This window comes from Rhinopithecus roxellana, chromosome 7, assembly GCF_007565055.1.
Source record: "Rhinopithecus roxellana isolate Shanxi Qingling chromosome 7, ASM756505v1, whole genome shotgun sequence".
NCBI lineage: Eukaryota > Metazoa > Chordata > Mammalia > Primates > Cercopithecidae > Rhinopithecus > Rhinopithecus roxellana.
Window position 1 is genome coordinate 118,361,955 of NC_044555.1, and position 17,933 is coordinate 118,379,887.

The following is a 17,933-nucleotide window of genomic DNA, read 5'->3' on the forward strand; positions in this document are numbered from 1 at the left end:
TAGCCAGGTGTGGTGGCACTTACCTGTAGTCCCAGCTACTTGGGAGGCTGAGGCAGAAGAATCACTTGAACCCGGGAGGCGGAGGTTGCAGTGAGCCAAGATCACGCCACTGCACTCCAGCCTGGGTGACAGAGCAAGACTCTATCTCAAAAAAAAAAAAAAAAAAAAAAAGAAAGAAAGAAAACAAACAAACAAACAACAACAAAAACAGTAAATGAGTATTTTGGCAGTGGCTCCTGCCTATAATCCAAGCACTTTGGGAGGCCAAGTTGGGAGGATCACTTGAGCCCAGGAGTTGGAGACCAGCCTGGAACTTCATCTCTATAAATAAATAAATAAATAAATAAATAAATAAAAGCTGGGAATGGTGGCACATGCCTGTAGTCCCAAGTACTTGGGACGCTGAGGTGGGAGGATCACTTGAGCCTGGGAGGTCAAGGCTGCAGTGAGCCATAATTGTGCCACTGCACTCCAGCCTAGTTGACAGAGTGAGACCCTGTGTCAAGAAACAAAACAAAAATGTAAATCAGTATTTCAATTTGTGAGCTCTGAAAAATCAAAGCTTGTGCTTATAAATGACAACTAAATTTAGGAGTCATAGGTGCCACCAAAAACTCACATAATCTTGTGTGATTCCAATGACTTTGAGAAGAAATTTTTGTATAAAGCATATGTAATGGTTTGAATTCCTTGGTTCAAGCAATCATCCTACCTCAGCCTCCCAAGTTTCTAGGACTGCAGGTGTGGATCACTACACCTGGCTAACTAAAAAAATATTTTTGTAGAGATAGGGGTATTCCTATGTTGCCCAGGATGGTCTTGAACTTGTGGCTTCAGTCATCCTCCTGCCTCAACCTTTCAAGTAGCTGGGATTATAGCTGCATGCCACTATGCCCAGCTCCAAAATCTACTTTCTTTTTTTTTTCTTTCTTTCTTTTTTTTTCTTTGAGACGGAGTCTCACCCTGTCACCCAGGCTGGAGTGCAGTGGCGCCATCTTGGCTCACTGCAAGCTCCGCCTCCCGGGTTCACATCAGTCTCTTCTCAGCCTCCCGAGTAGCTGGGACCTCAGCCTCCCGAGTAGCTGAGACTACAGGCGCCCACCACCAGGCCCAGCTAATTTTTTTGTATTTTTTTTTTTTTTGAGACGGAGTCTCGCTCTGTCGCCCGGGCTGGAGTGCAGTGGCCGGATCTCAGCTCACTGCAAGCTCCGCCTCCCGGGTTCACGCCATTCTCCTGCCTCAGCCTCCCGGGTAGCTGGGACTACAGGCGCCCACCACCTCGCCCGGCTAGTTTTTTGTATTTTTTAGTAGAGACGGGGTTTCACCATGTTAGCCAGGATGGTCTCGATCTCCTGACCTCGTGATCCGCCCATCTCGGCCTCCCGAAGTGCTGGGATTACAGGCTTGAGCCACCGCGCCCGGCCGTATTTTTTTTTTTTTAAGTGGAGATGGGGTTTCACCGTGTTAGCCTGGATGGTCTCAATCTCCTGATCTCATGATCCACCCGCCTCGGCCTCCCAAAGTGCTGGGATTACAGGCGTGAGCCACCACGCCCGGCCCAAAATCTACTTTCTTATTCCTAAGGTGGCTTCAGTGGTACCTGGATACTGTAAACAGGGTTCCCAATTGGTGCACTGACAGAAATTAGACCCTGGATTTGCAGAAGTGAGTTGTGAACCCTGAATTATGTCAATTCCCTCCAAAGTATAGCCTCTCTGCAAAGCCCTGTTTGGGTGGATAGCAGGTCTCTTAGTGTGTCTATCCATGGGCTCTCCATCAAAAGGTTAACAATTCCGCTGGGCATGATGGCTCACGCCTGTAATACCAGCACTTTGGGAGGCTGAGGGGTTCGGATCACAAGGTCAGGAGTTCGAGACCAGCTTGGCCAACAGGGCGAAACCCCGTCTCTACTAAAAATACAAAAGTGTGGTGGGCGCCTGTAATCCCAGCTACTCGGGAGGCTGAGGCAGGAGAATCGCTTGAACCCGGGAGGCAGAGGCTGCAGTGAGCTGAGATTGTGCCATTGCACTCCAGCCTGGGCAACTAAAGCAAGATTGGGTCTCAAAAAAAAAAAAAAAAAAAAAGTAACAATTCACAAGTTTACACACAAACAAAAAAGACTAATTTAAAATGTTACATTCAGTTTTTATTAAACTAGTTGTCTCCTGTGGAAAGAATTACAAACATTGCACTTCCAGGTAGAGAAACACACCCACAGGTACACAAGGATGTTTACTATAGAACTGTTGTTAGCTGTGAAAAATAAACAATTTCTCTGTCCATCAATAGGGGAATGACTAAATAAAATGGAGCTCATTCACATAATGGAACACTATACAGTAGTTAATAATCATGAAGTATTATATGTATCAACAGGGATAAATCTCTAAAACATAATGTTGAATGAAAAGCACATGTCACAAAAGGGTATGTGTAGTATGACATGATTTATGTCAAACACTATGATACAATACTATGTTCTATACTTTAGGCTTATAAGCAAATTGGTATTTATTTATTTATTTATTTATTTATTTATTTAGATGGAATTCCACTCGTTTCCCAGGCTGGAGTGCAGTGCCTCAATCTCGGCTCACTGCCACCTCTGCCTCCCGGGTTCAAGTGATTCTCCTGTCTCAGCCTCCCAAGTAGCTGGGATTACAGGCGCCCATCACAATGCTCAGCTACACAAATTAGTATTTAAAATACCAATTCTATGCCTACTTAAGTAGAAGTATTTAAAATATTTATCAGGAAGGATGTGTACCAAACTAAAAAATGATTATCTATGGAAAGAAGGGAAAGAAGCAGGTTGGGATGGTGGCCAAGGGGACTGTGATGGTTAATTTTTTTTTTTTTTTTGAGACGGAGTCTCACTCTATTGCTCAGGTTGGAGTGCAGTGGTGTGACCTCGGCTCACTGCAACCTCCACCTCCCAGGTTCAAGCGATTCTCCTGCCTCAGCCTCCCGAGTAGCTGGGACTACAGATGTGCGCCACCATGCCCAGCTATTTTTTTATTTTTATTTTTAGTAGAGATGGGGTTTCACCATGTTGGCCAGGTTGCTCTCGAACTCCTGACCCCAGGTGATCTGCCCGCGTTGACCTCCCAAAGTGCTGGGATTACAGGAGTGAGCCACCACACTTGGCCAGTGATGGTTAACTTTACGTGTGAACTTGATTGGATCAAACGGTGCCTAGATATTTGGTCAAACATTATTCTCAGTGTGTCTGTGAGGGCGTTTTTGGAGGAGATTAACATTTGAATTGGTGGACTGAGTAAAGCAGATGGCCCTTCCCAATGTTGGTGGGCCTCATATAATCAGTTGAAGGCCTGAATAGAACAAAAAGGCTGACCCTCCCAAGAGTAATGGGGTAACTCCTACTATTTGACCGCTTGAGCTGAGACATTGGTCTTTTTCTGCCTTTGGACTCAAACGGAAATATTAGCTCTTGTTGGGTCTTGTGCTGGCTCTCATAGTGGAACCACACCATTGACTCACCTTGGTCTCCAGCTTGCCAACTGCAGATCTTTGGACTTTTCAGCCTCCATGATCATGTGAGGCAATTCCTTAACACACACACACACACACACACACACACGCACACACACACACACACACACAATGGTTCTGTTTCTCTGGGGAATCATGACTAATACAAAGACTTTAGCTTCATCTTTTTAATGTTCTGAATTTTTTTTTTTTTTTTTTGAGACAGAGTCTCTTTCTGTCACCCAGGCTAGAGTGAAGTGGAGCGATCTCGGCTCACTGTGAACTCTGCATCCCGGGTTCACGCCATTCTCCTGCCTCAGCCTCCTGAGTAGCTGGGACTACAGGCACCTGCCACCACGCCTGGCTAATTTGTTTGTATTTTTAGTAGAGACAGGATTTTACCATGTTGGCCAGGCTGGTCTCGATCTCCTGATCTTGTGATCTGCCCGCCTTGGCCTCCCAAAGTGCTGGGATTTCAGGTGTGAGCCACCGTGCCCAGTCAATGTTTTGATTTTTTTAAAAACATTTTTTGGGACAGGGTCTTGCTCTGTTGCCCAGGCTGGAGTGCAGTGGCATGATCAGGGCCCACTGCAGCCTCAACCTCCTGGGCTCAAGCGATCCTCTTACCTCAGCCCCCCCTGAGTACATGCGCCACCACACCTGGCTAATTTTTTTGAATTTTGGTAGAGACGAGGTCTCACTATGTTGCCCATGCTGGTCTTGAACTCCTGAGCTAAAGCAATTCTCCCACCTTAGCCTCCCAAAGTGCTGAGATTACAGGTGTGAGCTACTGTGCCTGGCCTATTCTGACTTTTTTTTTTTTTTTTTTTTGAGACGAAGTCTCGCTCTTGTTCCCCAGGCTGGAGTGCACTGGCGCTATTCTCCTGCTGCAGCCCCCTGAGTAGCTGGGATTACAGATGCCTGCCACCATACCTGGCTAATTTTTGTATTTTTAGTAGAGATGGGGTTTCACCATGTTGGCTGGGCTGGTCTAGAACTCCTGACCTCAGGTGATCCACCCACCTCGGTCTCCCAAAGTGCTGGGATTACAGGCGTGAGCCACCATGCCCGGCCAATTCTGACTTTTTAAAAGGAGAGTGGATTCATGTATTATATTTATCATTAACTCTATCTTCAGAGAACCAAAGTATGTCAAACCTGTATTGTTATTCCCAGGTAAGATATAATGAAACTGAAAGGTTAAATGATTGTCCCAGTCTTTCCCCTTAGCTCTACACATTCACAGGGAAGTTGCAAAGACAAATGCGGCATTCTAAAAGTATTTGGAACTCCTTGTTAAGACATAGAAATGTAAGGTATTGTCATTTCCTGATTTTTCCTTCTCACCTTCTTTTCTTAGATCTTCCACACCAAAGGGGTGAGCTCACACACATTGAGGAAGAGAGTGGAGGCAACAAATGTCTCATAAACATGGGAATTAACTCCATGTTACTTTCAAGGTTTGAGGATGTGCCAAAAGTTGTCTGACCCTCAGAGTGTGGAGTGAATACGACTTTGGAAATCATTGAGAATCAATGCTTTAGAAACATAATTTATGGGCACAGTAGCTAGACAGCAACATTTGCAGTGGAAAATTCCTCTAACTCCCAGGTTAAAGGATGAGGATAATTATTCTGGAGAGGAAAAATGTACTTTGAAATATGTAAGAGGAAGGCAGAACAAATTGAAAAGGGGGGAAAACTTTATGTGAATATGTGAATATTTATAAAATCCTGAAGTCTCCTGACTATATTTTTGAGGAAAAACATATTGACATGAAATCTATTTGGGAGACTTTCCATTTTACTTTAACAGAGAAAAAGGAATAAAGGTGGTTCTGTTATCAACAGTGTTTTAAAACCCTCTTTCCACCAAATTAAGAAAAAGCTACTGCATCTTAGATCTTAGAAGGTCTTGTGTAACTACTTGAATCTGTAAACAGGGAAGTGGAACAGTCTCCGTAGCCTTCCCCCTCACTCCAAGTCAATTGTTTGATCTTTATTTATTTATTTATTTATTTATTTATTTATTTTTGAGATGGAGTCTCACTCTGTCACCCGCCACTATGCCCAGCTAATTTTTTGTATTTTTAGTAGAGACGAGGTTTCACCATGTTGGCCAGGCCGCTCTCGAACTCCTGACCTCGTTATTCTCCTGCCTTGGCCTCGCAAAGTGCTGGGATTATAGGCGTGAGCCACTGTGCCTAGCCTGTTTGACCTTTAAATTAATAATGTTGTATTAGTTGTTACACGAAATGCCGTATAATACAAGTAGAATTATCCATCTTATCAAATTTGGTAGTTTATCAGGATACTTCTGAAAGCTGTTTTCAGAATTTTTCCTTTTCCCTGATTAAGTATGGCTTTCTTTAAGCAATGTACTTTATTTATTTATTGAGATGGAGTTTTCCTAGGTTGCCCATGCTGGAGTGCAGTGGTGTGATCTCAGCTCACTGCAGCCTCTGCCTTGCGGGTTCAAGCGATTCTCCTGCCTCAGCCTTCTGAGTAGCTGGGATTACAGGCGCATGCCCCTATGCCAGGCTAAATTTTGTATTTTTGGTAGAGATGGGGTTTCACCATGTCGGGCAGGATGGTCTCGAACTCCTGACCTCGGGTGATCCACCTGCCTTGGCCTCTCAAAGTGCTGGGATTACAGGCATGAGCCACTGTGCCCGGCCTAAGCAATGTACTTTAAATGTATAAACAACAGTATTCTAAACAACAGGAATTCTAAAATGATTATGTGGACCTCTGGTTTGAGTTTGGCCATAGTCTTTATATGGTGTTTACATGAAAGTATGCTAATAATATTTTATTGTGAGATTTTCATTACTTTTATCTGAAGAATCTAATTTTTCTCAGACTCTATCATTGAGCTTTTATTAAATATCCTAGTGCATTTCAACTAAAATGAAAAAGGTTTTCTGAACTTCACATAATCTTTATTTTGCATTATTTGTATAAATGCTTAAAATTACAATCAGAATTTTTCATTACATTTGAGATCCAAGACAAATATTCTGGCTTCATATTACACGTTTTCATTTCTTTTTTTTTTTCTTTTTTGAGACAGAGTCTCGCTCTGTCACCCGGGCTGGAGTGCAATGGTGTGATCTCGGGCTCGCTGCAACCTCTGCCTCCTGGGTTCAAGCCATTCTCCTGCCTCATCCTCCTGAGTAGCTGGGATTATAGGCACCTGCCACCACGCCCGGCTAATTTTTGTATTTTTAGTAGAGACAGGGTTTCACCATGTTGGTCAAGCTGGTCTCGAACTCCTGATCTCATGATCCACCCACCTTGGACTCCCAAAGTGCTAGGATTATAGGTGTGAGCCACTGCACCCGGCCCTAGAAAGATAAATTTTTAAAAACTTATGGTTTTGATTTATTTTTCACAGGCAAGGGCACTATGTCTCATCCATTTCCCTGTCTTCAAAATCAAGTGTTTGTAACTTTCTAAACATTTGCAACTATCCTCTTGAGCATCAAAACCACAATTTGGTTGAAGTAATGATGTCATGACAGCAACTTATCTTACATATTTTTGATTGCCTTTTAATTTTCATATATTGCTATTTGTAGACTGAAGGATAGAACCTGATTTTCCATCAAATAGCATACCATTTTTTATACTATATATAAAAAATCTGATTGATCATTGTACTTCAAAGGTCTTTGAGCTCTATTTCACAACAGTTGTTATGAATGAATGTCTTTTCAAACTCTGTTTTGTTATTTCTTGGGAAATAAGACTGAATTCATCGAGTGGGTGTTTTATTGGTCTTAACTTGCTGAATGGTAGGCTGTAAACCTTAAGAATGTTTCAACAACTCATAAAGGAATAAAGACCCCAGTTTAAAAGTTTCTGATGATTGGGATCTTAAATAGACTACTAACCTCACTAAGTTTCTTCTGGTAGTCCTTTTGAAAACTTGTAATATTTAAATTTTTATCACTTTCTCTATCTAAAGGTTGTAGAAAAGTGTTATTTATTTATTTATTTAATAGGGACAAACAACTTGGGATAGCCCCTATTTTTTTTTTTTTTTTTTTTTTTTGCTTTTTCTTGTGCTACTAGTTGATATACTTCTTTAAGAATATCTAATTGGCTATAATGTTTTGCCCTAGAAAGTGACTTTAAATTGATTCTCAAAGTGTTCTATAAGCCATATTTAAATCTGAAAGGCTAAAACCTCAGTAAAGACTCCAAGGCTGATGTCATTTTCTAATTTGGCACCTAGACATTTGGATGTCCCACCCTCTGTGAAACAAGTCATCGACTTTCATTGTTGGTAGCCAGCTCTTCATTTACAGCTCTGAGAAAATGCATGTCAAGTTTTATAGCTTCGTAAATAAATCAAAAAGCATCTTTGAAAAAAAAAAAGACTATATGAAAGGCATTCCAAACTAATGGATATATCAAATATTTATTGATCACCAAGTTTTATTTATTGAGCATCTACTGTGCTAGACAGATGTTTCTACTCTTGAATAAGTACACTAAGTTTGACTAGGAAGCAGAAAACTGTGATCTTGTATCCACTCTCTGTAAAATGTGTTCTCTAGTGGTGCAGAGAAACAGCCTAGGACTTGGGGATGAGAGGATTAGGGTGCTGCTCCTAACTGTTACTGGACAATGTGTTATACTGGGGAAGTTAATCTCTTGACTCTTCAGTTTCTTCTCTGAAAAGTGAGGTAATTGGTGTGGATACTCCTCTATGTATCTTCCACACATTCTTCCGAATGAAGGGAAGGGACAAACGTGGAATGCAATATTCAAGAGAGACTTTATGCCAGGCGTGTTAGCTCACGCCTATAATTCCGGCACTTTGGGAGGTCGAGGTGGGTAGATCGCTTGAGGTCAGGAGTTCGAGACCAGCCTGGCCAACATGGTAAAACCCCGTCTCTACTAAAAATACAAAAATTAGCCAGGCGTGGTGGCAGGCGCCTGTAATCCCAGCAACTTGGGAGGCTGAGGCAGGAGAATTGCTTGAACTCGGGAGGTGGAGGTTGCAGTGAGCCGAGATCCCACCACTGCACTCCAGCCTGGGCAAAAGAGTGAGACTCTGTCTCAAAAAAAAAAAAAAAAAAAAAAAGAGAGAGAGAGAGAGACTTTGTGGGGAATATGAGGCTTGACAAAGTCCAATGAAGGATTCAGAAGCTTGGGAAGGAAGCAGTGTGTCTGGGCATAGCGAAATTGGTTCCTGCTGCTAGGTATGTGATTACTTTTAGTTTATGGCATACAATAAATAACTACAAAGCTAGGATAATGTACATATTTACCTACTTCCTTGGGAAGACAAGTTTGAAAGATGCTTCAGGTGATTAGAGGATGAGAAAAGATGGCATATTAAAATATATTATTATCATTATTAGGTATTAATCACTAGGTTTTTGTTTTTGTTTTTGAGATAGGATCTGGCTCTGTCATCCAGGCTGGAGTGCAGTGGCACAATCTTGGCTCACTGCAACCTCCACCTCCTGGGCTCAAGCCATCCTCCCATCACATCCTCCCAAGTCAGTAGCTGGGACTACAGGCACACACCACCACATCTGGTTAATTTTTGTATTTTTAGTAGAGAGGGGGTTTTGCCATGTTGCCCAGGCTTGTCTCGAACTCCTTAGCTCAAGCGATCCACTTGCCTCGGCCTCCCGAAGTGCTGGGGTTACAGGCCTGAGCCACTGCACCTGCCTTTATCACTGGGTTTGTTTGTTTGTTTGTTGTTTTTTTTGAAAAATGTATCAACTCAGGTTAAAAGTAAAATAGAATAACTCACCAATTATAATCACACACAAAAATCCATAAATCTGGACATGATCTTTGAATTAGATTCCTGACAAATATGTTTTAACTACTGGCTCTCCTGGGGGAAAAATAGACTGGTCTCTAGTGTTTGCTGATTTCCATGGTGTAAATACTCCCATCATGGCTGATTTCAAGCTCTCAACCTGAAATCACTGAACCAGAGTTGGGAAGACATGTGTATAATCAATTCTAGGGAAGACATGTGTACAATCAATTCTAGGGAAGACATGTGTACAATCAATTCTAGTGAGATGGTGCTAGCAGACTGTAGCACACCACCACTGTATATAAGGTATGCATAAGGAATATATTTATATTACCTTTCTTTCTGAACCATTTGAGGATACATTGCAGAAATAATGCCCCTTTTACCCCTAAATAATTCAGCATGAGCATGTACTTTTTTTTTTTTTTTTTTTTTTTTTTTGAGACGGAGTCTCATTCTGTTGCCCATGCTGGAGTGCAGTGGCATGATCTCGGCTCACTGCAAGCTCCGCCTCCTGGGTTCATGCCATTCTCCTGCCTCAGCCTCCTGAGTAGCTGGGACTACAGGTGCCTGCCACCATGCCTGGCTAATTTTTGTATTTTTAGTAGAGACGGGGTTTTACCGTGTTAGCCAGGATGGTCTCGATCTCCTGACCTTGTGATCCGCCTGCCTCAGCCTCCCAAAGTGCTGGGATTACAGGTGTGAGTCACCGCGCCCAGCCCAGCATGTACTTCTTAAGAATAAAGACATCCTCCTACATAACCACAATTGTCAAAATCAGGAAATTAACACTAGTTCAGTATTATTAGGCCAGGCATGGTGGCTCATGCCTGTAATCCCAGCACTTTGTGAAGTCAAGGGAGATGGATTACTTGAGGTCAAGAGCTTGAGACCAGCTTGGCCAACAAAGTGAAACCCCATCTCTACTAAAAATACAAAAATTAGTCAGGTGTGGTGGCACACACCTGTAATTCCAGCTACTTGGGAGGCTGAGGCATAAGAATGGCTTGAACCCAGGAGATGGCGGTTGCAGTGAGCCGAGATAGTGTCACTACATTCCAGCCTGGGTGACACAGCAAGACTCCATCTCCAGAAAAAAAAAGTTTGGTCCAGAATCTAATCCAGTACTGTCTATATATTTGAGATAAATATATTTTCTCAGAAGTTTCTATCCTTAGCACTCTTCTACTTTGAAAACCTCCACTCATCCTCTCTTCACACCTCTTAATCTTTCCACAAGCAGTTCTAGCATTAATTTCTAGTGTCTAACATTAGAAGTGCTATCAGCATATAACAGTAAACTTGCTACCAATGATAGACATCAAATGCTGACAGTGGTGATAGTGTTTGAATTCTGTTTCTTTTTTCCATTTTTTTTTTCCTTTTTGCTTTTGCTCATTTTCCTTCTTTAATGACCACCATGGCTAAGGCCAATAGTGTTTGAATTTTACTTAATGTTGGTAGTTACAATAACAAATACTTCACTTAAACTCAAATAGTCTTTATTGTTATTAATATGAATGTCCTCCTTAATTACTAATATGACCTTGGCTCTATAAGCTTGTATTTGTACCAATAAAAGAGAGTCTTGTTGGAGGTTCTGGGCAATATTAATTTTAACCAAATCACTTTCAGCAATATAGGGAAAGAGCCAAAAAATATTTGTTGTTGGGGGTAGGGTTTATTCTGTCTCTTAACAACAATGCTTCTGTTTCTCTAAGTCTGAGTTGATAGGTCTGCTTGTGCCTTGATAAATGTTTTGTTGTTGTTTATTAAAAGTTTGCACTGAGGCCAGGTGTGGTGGCTCACGCCTGTAATTCCAGCACTTTGGGAGGCCGGGGCAGGCGGATCACGAGGTCAGGAGTTTGAGACCAGCCTGACCAACATGGTAAAACCCCGTCTCTAGTAAAAATACAAAAATTAGCTGGACATGGTGGTACATGCCTGTAATCCCAGCTACTCAGGAGGCTAAGGCAGGAGAATCATTTGAACCCAGGAGGTGGGGTTTGCAGTGAGCCGAGATCGTGCCACTGCAATCCAGCCTGGGTGACAGAGCAAGATTCTGTCTCAAAGAAAAAAAAAAAAGAAAAACAAAAAAAAAGTGTGCACTGAAAAAATAATGCAAATGTCATTTGTCTACACAAACAAACCCTATGATGTTGTTTACTTAATACAGATAACTAGCACCGATGGCAGTGTTAAGTTGCCATATAATTAGTTCCTGATAGGAACCAATTATTTCGGCTAGTATTTCTCAGATGATTTAGGCAGAAGGTAGTTTTTCCTTGAAATTTCCAGATATTCATAAGTTTCAACTTTGCTTCCATGGAGACGCCACCATTCAGTGAAGGCTGTGCCTCTATATGTAAAAATACACAAAAAGGGAAAACTGAATGGATTATTAAATAAAGACAAAATGAAGTTGTTCACTGTAGTTACCATCTTGTTCCAGGCTAAAAAGCATATACACCTCATCTAAACCCTGGCTACATTTTCACTGCCACTGTTTAATTTGGCCCCATCACTTCTTAGACTGTGTATCCCTTTCCAGTGCATCACGCAGATCGACATCTTTCTAAAATGTCAATCTGAATATGTAGCTTCCATGACTCTCTATTGCCTACTGGATGCCAAAATCCTTCCTCAGCACTGCATACAAGGGCACTCTATGATTGGGCTCTTGCCTATGTCTCCAGCACAAACTTCTCCAGTTCTTTGTTTTAGTATTTCAAATTATTTATTTATTTTTTAAGAGGCAGCATCTTGCTCTGTTGTCCAGGCTGGAGTACAGTGGTGCGATCACACCTCACTGCAACCTTGAACACCTGGGCTCAAGTGATCTTCCTGCCTCAGCCTCAGTTATTATAATTTTTTTTTTTTTTGAGACGGAGTCTCGCTCTGTCGCCCAGGCTGGAGTGCAGTGGCTGGACCTCAGCTCACTGCAAGCTCCACCTCCCGGGTTTACGCCATTCTCCTGCCTCAGCCTCCCGAGTGGCTGGGACTACAGGCGCCTGCCACCTCGCCCGGCTAGTTTTTGTATTTTTTTAGTAGAGACAGGGTTTCACCGTGTTAGCCAGGATGGTCTCGATCTCCTGACCTCGTGATCCGCCCGTCTCGGCCTCCCAAAGTGCTGGGATTACAGGCTTGAGCCACCGCGCCCGGCCAATTTTTTTTTTTTTTTTTTTTTAATTCCAGACAGGGTCTCACTTCCATTGGCCAGGCTGGAGTGCAGTGTCATGATCACGGCTCATTGTAGCCTCAATTTCCTGGGCTCAGGTCATTCTCCCACCTCAGCCTCTTGAGTTAGCTGGGACTACTGGTGTGTGCCACCCCACCTGGCTAACTTTTTGTATTTTTAGTAGAGATGGGGTTTCGCCATGTTACCCAGGCTTCAGTTCTTTTAGTAGAAATCCCTGCCTTCCATTTCCTAGGTGTTAGCTAAATTAACTACTTGCAGTTCCAGGAGGAGACAGGCTCTCTGTTTTGATTTTCCATTCCTTTGTTCATACTCTTCCCTGGGCAAAGCTCTTTATCTTTTGTTTGCCTAATGAATACTATGTCACTGTAATGCTTTTTAAAATTTTATTTTTAAAATAATTTTAGCAGAGATGGGAGGTCTCACCATTTTGCCCAGGCTGCTCTTAAACTCCTGGGCTCAGACGATCCTCCTGCCTCTGCCCCTCAAAGTGCTGGGATTACAGGCGTGAACCACTGTGTCTAGTTCATCATTTTAACTCTTACCATCTTTTTCTGACTCCTGACTCCAGAATCCTTTTCTGACTCTTGCCCACATTCTCCTTTGTGTGCATATTCGACTTTTGTCAACCTTCTATAATAGCACCTACAACACTTGATTGAATTTCTTTGATCCCGACTATCTTTTCTTAATAGGTTGCAAGCTCTTTAAGGTCAAGAGTTGTGAACTACAGTCATCCCTCTGTATCCATGGGTTCCCTATTCTTGGATTCAAGACCATCCTGGCCAACATGGTGAAAACCCTGTCTCTACTAAAAATACAAAAATTAGCTGGGCATGGTGGCGCGTGCCTGTAGTCCCAGCTACTTGGGGGGCTGAGGCAGAAGAATCGCTTGAACCCAGGAGGTGGAGGTTGCGGTGAGCCGAGATCATGCCACTGCACTCCAGCCTGGGTGACAGAGCGAGACTCTTAAAAACAAAAACGAAAACAAAAACAAAAAGAAAATAATACAAATAAAAAAACCAGTACAGTAGAACTGTATTGTGTGTGTGTATATATATATGTAGTATTTACATTTTATTAGGTATTATAAGTAATCTAGAGATGATTTAAAGTATGTGGGAGAATGTGTGTAGGTTATATACAAATACTGTGACATTTTACATTAGGGACTTGAACATTTTGATATTCTGGGGGGGATCCTGGAACCAACCTCCCTTGGATATGGAGGGACGACTATATTCATTTTTCTATGACCAGCCCATAGAATACTGTGTGGCTGGCTGGCAGAAGGTACTCAGTAAATACTGCTGAATGAAGAACAATTTTAATCAGAATTATTTGGATAGCCACTGTTCAATGTGGTAGCCACTAGCCACATGTGGCCATTTACATTTAAATTTTAATGAGTTAAAATTAAAAGAAATAAAAAATTCAGTTCCTCAGTTGCACTAGCCACATTTCAAGTGCTCAGTAGCTACATGGGACTACCATGCTAGACAACACAGGTTATAGAAATTGCATCCTTGCAAAAAGTTCTAAAAGTGCTGATTTAAATAATTATTTCTTCTCCTATTTCAATATAATAGACATGTACTACCAGCCTGGGCAACAAAGAAAGATCCCCATCTCCACAAAAAATTTAAAAACAAAATTAGCTGGGCACGGTGGTGTGTGCCTGTAATTCCAGCTACTTGGGAGGCTGAACTGGGAGGATCACTTGAGCCCAGGAGTTCCAGGTTGCAGTGAGCCACAATCGCACCACTACACTCCAGCCTGGGCGACAAAGCAAGACCCTGTTTCATAAAAAAGAGTTACTGATTTTCTATATGTCAACATTTGTGCTAGGCACAGTGGTTATAGCAAATGTGAACAAAACATTGTTACTACTATAATTATTATTTGCAAGGCAGTCAAAATCTGGTAGGGAGAAGGCTTCCAAACTGAAAGAGATAATTTCCCAAGGGGACAGCAGGGGAGGGTTTATGGAGACATTTTCATTTAAACCGGGCACTCGAGGATGAAGAGGATTTGAATGGAGGAAATATACAGAAGTGGGAAAGTTCATGGAAAACAGCAAGAATTTTATTTTATTTTTTGAGATAGGGTCTCGCTCTGTCACCTAGGCTGGAGTGCAGTGGCACAATCACAGCTTATTGCAGCCTTGACTTCCTGGGCTCAAACGATCTTCCCACCTCAGTCTCCCCAGTAGCTGGGACCACAGGTGCGCATCAACATGCCCAGATAATTTTTTTTTTTTTTTTTTTTTTTTGAGACAGAATCTCGCTGTTACCCAGGCTGGAGTGCAGTGGCGTGGTCTCGGCTCACTGCAATCTCTGACTCCCAGGTTCAAGCAATTCTCCTGTCTCAGCCTCCTGAGTAGCTGGGACTATAGTCTCACGCCACCACGCCTGGCTAATTTTTTTGTTTTGCTTTTTTGAGATGGAGTCTTGTTCTGTCGCCCAGGCTGGAGTGCAGTGGTGCAATCTCTCCTCAGTGCAACCTCCACCTCCTGGGTTTAAGCAATTCTCTGCCTCAGCCTCCCGAGTAGCTGGGATTACAGGCACCTGCCATGACACCTTGCTAATTTTTGTATTTTTAGTAGAGATGGGGTTTCACCATGAGGCCAGGCTGGTCTTGAATTCCTGACCTTGTGATTCACCCACCTTGGCCTCCCAAAGTCCTGGGATTACAGGCCTGAGCCACTGCGCTCAGCCTAATTTTTGCATTTTTAGTAGGGATGGGGTTTCACCACATTGGTCAGGCGCCCAGCTAATTTTTGTGACACAGTTTCACCATGTTGGCCAGGCTGGTCTCGAACTCCTGTCCTCAAGTGATCTGTCTGCCTGGGCCTCCCAAAGTGCTGGGATTATGGATGTGAGCCACTGTACCTGGCCTAATTTTTATTTTATTATTTTTTTGAGATGGAGTCTCACTCTGTTGCCCAGGCTGGAGTGCAGTGGCGTGATCTCAGCTCAATGCAAACTTCGCCTCCTGGGTTCAAGCAATTCACCTGTCTCAGCCTCCCAAATAGCTGGGACTACAGGCACCCGCCACCACACCCAGCTAATTTTTATAGTTTTAATAGAGATGGGGTTTCACCATGAGGCCAGGCTGGTCTTGAACTCCTGACCTCGTGATCCACCTGCCTCAGCCTCCCAAAGTGCTGGGATTACAGGGGTGAGCAACCGTGCCTGACCTAATTTTTGAATTTTTGGTAGAGATAGGGTTTCACCATGTTGGCCAGGCTAGTCTTGAACTCCTGGGCACAAGTAATCCTCCTGCTGGGATTACAGGTGTGAGTCACAGTGTCCAGCCTGCAAGTAATTTAGTTTGCTTTGAATGCATGGCATAATGAACAGGGAGTAGCTGTTTGTTCATTCACTCCTTCAATCATTCAACAAATATTTTTTGAGCACCTATCCTATTTCAGGCTCTATACTAAGGGCTGAGGATGCAACAATGAACGTTATCTCAGTAGAGTTCACAGTTATGAGATTTGGATAGACTGTGGAATGCACTGAAAACTACCCTAAAGAGTTCATACTTGGTTCTTCAGATCCTCACTACGCAAACTGTGGACTTTAGACCAGCAATGTGGGAGTGTACCAGAAGTTTGTTAGAAATGCAAAATCTCAGCCAGGCAAGCATGGTGGTTTGCGCCTGTAATCCCGGCACTTTGGGACGGCAAGACAGGCGGATTGCTTGAGCCCAGGAGTTCGAGACTAGCCTGGGCAACATGGCAGAAATCTTGTCTGTTAAAAAAATGCAAAAAAATTTTAGCTGAGTATGGTGGCAGGCACCTGTAGTCCCAACTACTTGGGAGGCTGAGATGGGAGAATGGCTTGAGCCCAGGAGGCAGATGTTGCAGTGAGCCAAGATTGTGCCATTGCACTCCAGCCTGGGCAACATAGTGAGACCCTGTCTCTACAAAAAAAAAAAAAAAAAAAAAAAGAAAAAAAAGAAAAAAATGCAAAGTATTAGGTTTTGCCCTAGCCACAGACTTACAGAATCAGAATTTGCATTTCAGCAAGATCCTTAGGAGATTCTTATGCACATTAGTGTTAGAGGAGCATTGTTGTAGGCCAGCTAAGACAGTAAGAGAGTATGTACATTGGTCAATAAGTTAAAAAAAGAAAAAAAGAAAAAAGTATGTAAATGAATGAGCTAGAGTAAGCAAGAAAGTAAGAGAGCTAGTAAGCATGCATAAAAATAAGGAAGTAATCTAATCAGGATTGGTTTGGATGTGAAAGAAACTGGACATGGGACTATTATTGTAGTTAGATGAGAAGTGGAAGGGGCTGGATATGAGAGAGAGAATCTTTTGTAAAAAGATAGAGCTTTGGCTGGCTAACATGGTGAAACCCCGTCTCTACTAAAAATACAAAAAAAAAAAAAAAAAAGAAAATTAGCCAGGTGTGGTGGTGGGCGCCTGTAGTCCCAGGAGAATGGCGTGAACCCGAGAAGCGGAGGTTGCAGCGAGCCGAGATCACGCCACTGCACTCCAGCCTGGGCGACGAAGCGAGACTCCATCTCAAAAAAAAAAAAAAAAAAAAGATAGACCTTTGGTTCCATTAACTCATACTGAGAACATTGCATATCATTCAAAGTAAAAAAAAAAATCAGCAAATCTAGTAACAGGGTATTTAAGATGTCTTAAAAGGTGCCAGTTATTTGTTTTAGACAAGGCCTATTGGTATGTCTATTTCCTGTTAATGCCACAGGTCCAAGGTCTATTTCTAAGTATTGCAGCATCAGGTCTTTAATCATATAAGTTCACACAGGGGCAATGATAAGGATATTGGAAATTAAGTCTATTATATCCAAGTTTACAAAAAGCTGGTTCGTAAACTAGAAATTCAATTTATTAATTTGCAATGGAGTAATTATCTTTCCACTAACCAGAGAATTTTTTCATTTATTACCAGTGTCTTTTTTTTTTTTTTTGAGTTAGGGTCTCACTCTCTCTTCCAGGCCGGAGTGCAGTACTGTGATCTTGGATCACTGCAGCCTTGACCTCAAGTGATCCTCCACCTCCAGGGCTCAAACCATCCTCCTGCTTCAGCCTCCAGAACAGCTGGGACTATAGGAGCATGCTACCATGCCTGGCTAGTCTCAAACTCCTGGACTCAAATGATCCTCTCACCTCAGCCTCCCAAAGCGTTGGAATTACAGGCATGAGCCACCGTGCCCAGCCCCAGAGTTAATTATTATTATTATTATTTCTTTTGAGACGGAGTCTCGCTCTGTCACTCAGGCTGGAGTGCAGTGGCCGGATCTCAGCTCACTGCAAGCTCCGCCTCCTGGGTTTACTCCATTCTCCTGCCTCAGCCTCCCAAGTAGCTGGGATTATAGGCGCCCGCCACCTCGCCCGGCTAGTTTTTTTGCATTTTTTTTTGTAGAGACGGTTTCACCGTGTTAGCCAGGATGGTCTCGATTTCCTGACCTCGTGATC